Genomic DNA, 6,713 nt, shown 5'->3' with positions numbered 1-6,713 from the left:
TGTTTATATTCCCCAAATGAATGAGACCATATAATGTTTGTCCTTCTCCGATTGACTTACTTCACTCAGCATAATGCCCTCCAGTTCCATCCATGTCGAAGCAAATGGTGGGTATTTGTCGTTTCTAAAGGCTGGGTAATATTCCATTGTATACATAGACCACATCTTCTTTATCCATTCGTCTTTTGATGGACACCGAGGCTCCTTCCACAGTTTGGCTATTGTGGACATTGCTGCTATAAACATCGGGGGCAGGTGTCCCGGCGTTTCACTGCATCTGTATCTTTGGGGTAAATCCCCAGCAGTGCAATTGCTGGGTCGTAGAACAGATCTATTTTTAACTCTTTGAGGAACCTCCACACAGTGTTCCACAGTGGCTGCACCAGTTCACATTCCCACCAACAGTGCAAGTGGGTTCCCCTTTCTCCACATCCTCTCCAACATTTGTTGTTTCCTGCCTTGTTAATTTTCACCATTCTCACTGGTGTGATTCACCATTCTCACTGGTAGCTCATTGTGGTTTTGATTTGTATTTCCCTGATGGCAAGTGATGCAGAGCATTTTCCCATGTGTTGTGTTCTTAACACTCGGTATTTAATAAATCGGGATGAATGGATGGATGAATGCATGAGTGCATACAAAGGCCTTGGCTTTTCCATCATGCAGTCCTGCCTCTGGACAGCCTCCTAAGCACTCGCCTGGCCAGGTCGTCCTCCTCCAGGGCCTGCTAAGCTTGCTGGAGCCAAGAGTAGGCCCGGTGCTGCCTGGTTAAGGTGCAGGGGGGGATGGGCTGTGTCCATGGAGGGCACTCAAGGGGGCATTCTTGAGAGGAACTGACAGAAAATAAAAGATGAGGAGGGAAGTGAAGGTCACTTGCGGGCATCCTAGGGAGACTGCTGGGCTTGACCCCAAGATAACTGAAGTCATGTGGGCTCCAAAGAGCAAGATGGCACACCAATTGTGGCCCAGGAGAAGGGAGTTTGGAAATGAATGTGGAATAAGTAGGAGGAGAAGGTGCTCTCAGGATGCGGTATCTGCTGAGAAGGTGGGAAGGGGGAGTTGAGCCATGAAAGAAGAAAGTGACCTTGGCATGTCACCCCAAAACTAATAGCTCTCATTCCTTTTGTCACCTCTGCAAAGTTTCTCCTCGCTCTGTGTAGCCATGACAACCTTGGCAAGTACTCTGAAGCACAAGGCTACAATAACAGGTGAATTTTGAGTGAAGTCAGTAGGCATCTTTAGCTGAGAATACAGCCTCTGGTATCACAAAACCCTCACTGGGAGTCCTGGTTCTGCCCCTCGTTTCCCATGTGGCCCTGGTCAAATGACCCAAACTTCAAAATGCAGTTCTGTCATCTGCAAAGTGGAGACAGCAATGGTAAAGTCTGCCTAAGGTCTAATGAGTGTTAGCTGCTTCTACGTGTAGAATGTACAGCCCACGACATGGCACATGATACAAATTTTACTGGCTTTATTTCATGGATGTGATTTTATGCATAATTTCTAAGATAAACCACCACAGGAAAATCACCTGAGATACTATGTAAATAAAATTCTACAAGTTCTACTAAATCTTACCATCATTCTCCATTTAAGAAGGGGAAAAAATGTGAGAGGGGCTTTAAATGCTAAGTCATAAACACTATATATGCTGTTTCACCTATTTTTTTAAAGATTTTATTTATTTATTCATAGAGACAGAGACAAAGAGAGAGAGGCAGAGACACAGGCAGAGGGAGAAGCAGGCGCCATGCAGGGAGCCCGACGTGGGTCTCCAGGATCACACCCTGGGCTGAAGGCGGCGCCAAACCACTGAGCCACCTGGGCTACCCCGTTTCACTTTTCTACAAGAGATTCCAGGTTTTGAATTCCCACCCCCGCTGGACCTGGGTTTAACCCTTTTCACACGTGATCCTAACTCCTCACAATGAGCTCTAAGCTCAGCAGAATTTTCCCCACTTTGAAGATGAGGAAACTGAAATGAGGGGACTGAGCTTTCTGAAGGCCACATGATTGGAAATGACAGAAAAGAAGGTGGGCCCAAAGGTCCCAGCCTGTCCTACAGAGTCCCTGTGCCTTCGCAAAGTGACATTTGCAGTGTTTCCAACATTACTTAGATGCAGTTGTTACAAGCACGTGAAACTCAGTGGCTGTGTCTATTAGGAAACACTTGTGTGTTTATGAAACGGAATTTGATGGTTAGCATTAGTGATGAATTTCAAACTGCCGACCTATGACATCCCCCGTGTGTCCAGAAATGTATTCTAAACTCCTCGTTGAAAGTTGAACATCCATCATGTAGGCCTCCTTTACCTACATGAGCCAGGCCTCTGCAGTATGCGGGGCACATTTGAGCCTCCACTGTCACTAGCCTGGGGTGATCGGCTTGCTGGGGGGACATCAGGGCTTGTGCCTGGCTCCGAACATCTCTAAAATTCTTGCCTCCGTATGTAATGTTTGGACCGCTCCCGAGCACCATCACCCGGCCTGTAGTACATCCTCAACACGTCCGCAGATACTCCAGGAGAGGTGGAGTGGAGCGCAAGAAGTGAAGCCCAGAAACAATTGAGCAGTAATAGTTTCAGCCCTACACAAGTGCTATTTTGGTATCTTGGCCTTGTACCTAACAAATGAATAGGAATTCTGAGTGGAAACATAGATGTCCATTAGTAGGAGAAATCCAGGAAGGGGAGGGCCCCTCCTAATGGCCCCTTCATTCTCAGCTACTCACTTGTTTGACCTTGTTCCTTCACAGGACAGGGTATCTCCTGGAGTACACTATGTCCTGGCCCAACTGCCACTTTCATTTCGCTTGTCCTTAAAATGTCCTACAGGAAAACGAAAGACTAATTATATGATTTATAGCTACATATTGTGATCTGCGTGCTCTTCACAACAAACCAGAGAGACACAGAAATTAAGTCAATTAGCCAGTGTCATGGAACTGGTGAAATCAAAACTCAAATCCAAGATCCAGTTGGTCTGACACCAAGTCCAGTGTGCTTTTATCTAGATCGATTTATCTATCTATCTTTCTTTCTTTCTATCTTTCTATCTAGATATAGATATAGCTATTTTTTAAATCACAGCCACCAGTGTCAGAAGCAAAACTGCATAGAGAAAATTTTGGAAAATACTGGGACAGGGTACTAGAGCAAGACAGACTCAAACACCCCCAAGTAGCAGCCCTATAAATGGCTGTTTTCATCTCCCTCATCGTACCTGCCCACCCTGCCCACTGCTGTGACCTTTGCGCCTTTCTGCTCCGGCAGCCACCCTCTTCAACAGACCTGCCAGTGTCAGGAGCCACAGGGATGTAGCAAGGGTCCCCTGGTATTGTCCCAAACCACAAGGAAACAGGAACAGAGTGTGATGGCTCATCCTCAACACCGCCACCTGGCCCCTTCCCACTCCTGCCCAGCTCCGCATGGTCCCAGACAGCCACTGGCCACATCCTGCCTGCGCTGTGAGGCAAAGCTCCATGTACTTATCATCTACTGGCTTCTCCCACGAGGCAAATATCTTTTCCTAGTTGACAGAAGGGCAAACTGAGGCTCATATATAGGAACACTGATTGAGCCCAAGTCACACGGCTGGTTCATGGAAGAGCAGGGAACTGTGACCAAATAAATGCTGCCCTTTGCTTATCTGCAGCTATCACACCAGCACACTGCAGGCCCAGTGCAGGATAATGGAGGCTCGAGGCACTGCAGAGGCGTGGTGGATGGGCCTGGGAAAGGGGCCCAGCTTTCCTGGCTTCCAGTCTGGACTCCTGCCATGGGACCATGCCACTCTCCCTCGAAAAAAGTCTGGAAGTGGACAGCTGATCTCACTAAACAAGACTGTCAGGTGTAGGGGTATTTTCCAGACGAATATTAGGGAAAAGGGGAAAAAAAAAAAGGTTCAGGTTAATGCAAAGATCTATGGCCCAAAACACCAAAAGGGAAAGTACGGTAATTCACAGCTTAAAAAGAAAACAAAGGAGGGAAAATTGAAACAAAAGCTATCTCATTGACAATCTGCCATTTCCTTTTTTCCAGTTGCTTTTTTTCCCTCTTGGGAAACTGGCATCTGTCTCTCCCATCACCAAACACATAACATGTAAAGACAAGGGCTTGAATCACTGGGTCTGATGAGGCATTAACAGAATGTGACTCTGGAGCCCAGATCACCTCCGTCCCCTGAAGTACACCAGACTGCCATGGCCAGGCAAGTGGTGTCCCACCTGCTTTGAAAGCGATTTATTGACACTTAGTGATTTAGACAAGGCCACAAGTTTCAAAACAGGCCTCTTTCCTGAATTTTATTGCCTGGTTCCATATTGTTTGACTAAAAATAATTAACTTACCACAATATTACTTACACTGAGTTTCCCTTTGGCAAAAGCAAGGTCAAAATGAGAGCTGAGAATTTAGCATGAAGTGAACAAATAAGTAAATAAACCAAAAAGAAGAAAAATCCACCCATAGGTCATTCACCTTTTTTAAAGTTTGGAAGAGAACTGCAAAACTTTCCTTTTTTTTTTTTAAAAAAAAAAAAAAGAGATTTTATTTATTTATTCATGAGAGACACAGAGAGGAGAGACAGAAAGGCAGAGACACAGGCAGAGGGAAAAGCAGGCTCCACGCAGGGAGCCCGACATGGGACTCGATCCCGGGTCTCCAGGGTCACACCCTGGGCTGAAGGTGGCACTAAACCACTGAGCCACCCAGGGATTCCCCTGCAAAACTTTCTTGAACTTGCATAACCAAGCAAGCACTTAAGAGGTGTCTTGTGACAAGGCAAATGGCTTCCATGCCATTTGGAAACAGGCATGAGTGATTCTTGGTTTTCTTTCCCAATGGCTGTCGCTAAAATGGACACACACAGCGCCCCCTCCCCGCCACCACCACCCCCCCAGGCAGCCTTGACTGGTTCATGTCATCTGTTATCATACCAACAGTTGGTTTGGTGGGCTCAATTTCTAGGAACAGTCCCCAAGATCCCACACCCTAATGCCAGAAACTGTGAATGTGACAAAATACCATATCATGCTATGTTATGGGGCACAGTTGACCTTAAAAGGGGAGACCATCCAGATGGGTCAGTGTGGTCACATGGGCCCATAAAAGCAAAAAATGTTCTCTAGCTAGTGGAAAAAAAAGGAAAAAGGAAGGTAAAAGGAGACAGAGATGGAAGCCGGAGAAGGACCTGATATACCATCACTGGCTTGAAGATGAAGGAGACCACATGAGAAGGAAAGCAGGAAGCCCCTAGTTGTAGAGAGTGGCTGGGCTGACAGCAAGAAGACAGGACCTCAGTCCTCCAACCGAGGGGAACTGGATCCTGCCAACAACCTCACTGAATCTTCTGCAGAGCCTCTAGACAGGAGCCCAGACACAGACATCACAGCTTGAGCACAGTCCAGTGGAGCCCACCTAGCCTCCTGGCCTAGGGAACTGTGGCATAATAACAGGTTTGGTTTTCAGCCATTAGCCATTACATTCATGTTTATTATAGCAGCAAGAGAAAACTTATACAAGGGCAGATACCAAGAAAAAGAAAAAGAAAAAACAAACAAACAAACAAACCAGGGCCTCACTGTGGAAAGGAAAGAGAAAGGATGAGATTTTAGGCTAGGATTTTCAAATGGCCATTTTCTACCATTTCAGGTTCTGATCTGGTCAACCAGAGAACTAACAAGTAACTAGAGAAACCTCTTCTGAACCCTAAAAAGAGGGTTGGTTTGGGTTTTTCCCCCTCTCAATTTAGTCCACAAATGCTTCCCTTTTTCCATTGACTTTCTTCCTTGTCACAGTCTGGGTCAGATTCAATTTATTTTCCTAGAGGCAGTCACAATAGTTACAAAAGAAATACTTCAGGGAAAGGTAATTTTTGAAGCTTACATTCTTCCTCTTCAAATCCTCTCCTTTCCTTGATGCTGAATCAATCTGAAGTAAAATTGACGTAAAGGAGGAAGATGGTTGGTTTCAGGAGCCTCATGAAATCTAAAATTTCAGATTCGTTCTCCTATAGTTCCTCCAAGGGTTCCTTTCTGCTGAAGCCAGCCAAGGACTTAACCTACTCCTCGCATTGATCCAAGCTTTCATTTCCCTCCAACAAATATTTTTTGAGGGTCTCCTGCCTGTGTTGGGCACGGGGACTAATGGGATTCACTCACAGCAGAGAATCTTGGCACAAATAATTCAAACACAACTACCTAACTGAGTTGGGACTTAGGCAAAAAGATCACAGAGGTGGGTAGCCTCAGTGTTACTGCCTCAGGGCAACCAAGCAGCAAAGCCTCTCACCCTACAGAAGAAGGCTGGCTACAGTGGATCTCAGCAAACTGCAGACACGTCCCAAGCCTTAAGGTCATGGCACACCCACTCACTCCACATATCCTGTCGAGCCTTCTCTCTAGGCATGAGGCCATGGGCACAACTAGAACGTCCTCCAGAAGTTTATACCCTGGTAATGGGCAGTGCTGGTCACAAAGGTGGCCTTGGAAAAAGAAAGCTGCTTGTTTAAAGATCCAGCCAAATAAAAGAATAAACCTTTCTTTTAAACTGAACTCTTTTAGAGACTGATCCAAAGATAGAACGTTTTGTATTTCTAGATCTCTCTTGTTTCTCCTTCTACCTTCCAGCTCATTCGTGTGGCCTCCCAAGACAGTCAACTCAATAAGTAGACTTACATTTTGCTTTCATTTACTAGAATTGGGGGAGGGGAGA

At 45.9% G+C, this 6,713-nt stretch overlaps 1 long non-coding RNA gene across 1 annotated transcript; it reads right to left on the bottom strand.

Moving 5' to 3' along the window:
- Positions 1-1,663: 1,663 nt before the first annotated feature.
- LOC140635055 (uncharacterized) lies at positions 1,664-3,534 on the bottom strand. Its single transcript, XR_012032399.1, has 2 exons — positions 3,291-3,534; positions 1,664-2,828 (listed from the first exon to the last, which is right to left on the bottom strand). It is a non-coding gene; the product is annotated as an uncharacterized lncRNA (long non-coding RNA).
- Between the last annotated feature and the right edge of the window lie 3,179 nt (positions 3,535-6,713).

The sequence above is a fragment of the Canis lupus genome, chromosome 6 (assembly GCF_048164855.1).
Source record: "Canis lupus baileyi chromosome 6, mCanLup2.hap1, whole genome shotgun sequence".
Taxonomy (NCBI): Eukaryota; Metazoa; Chordata; class Mammalia; order Carnivora; family Canidae; genus Canis; species Canis lupus.
This window is presented reverse-complemented; position numbering and strand designations above follow the sequence as displayed.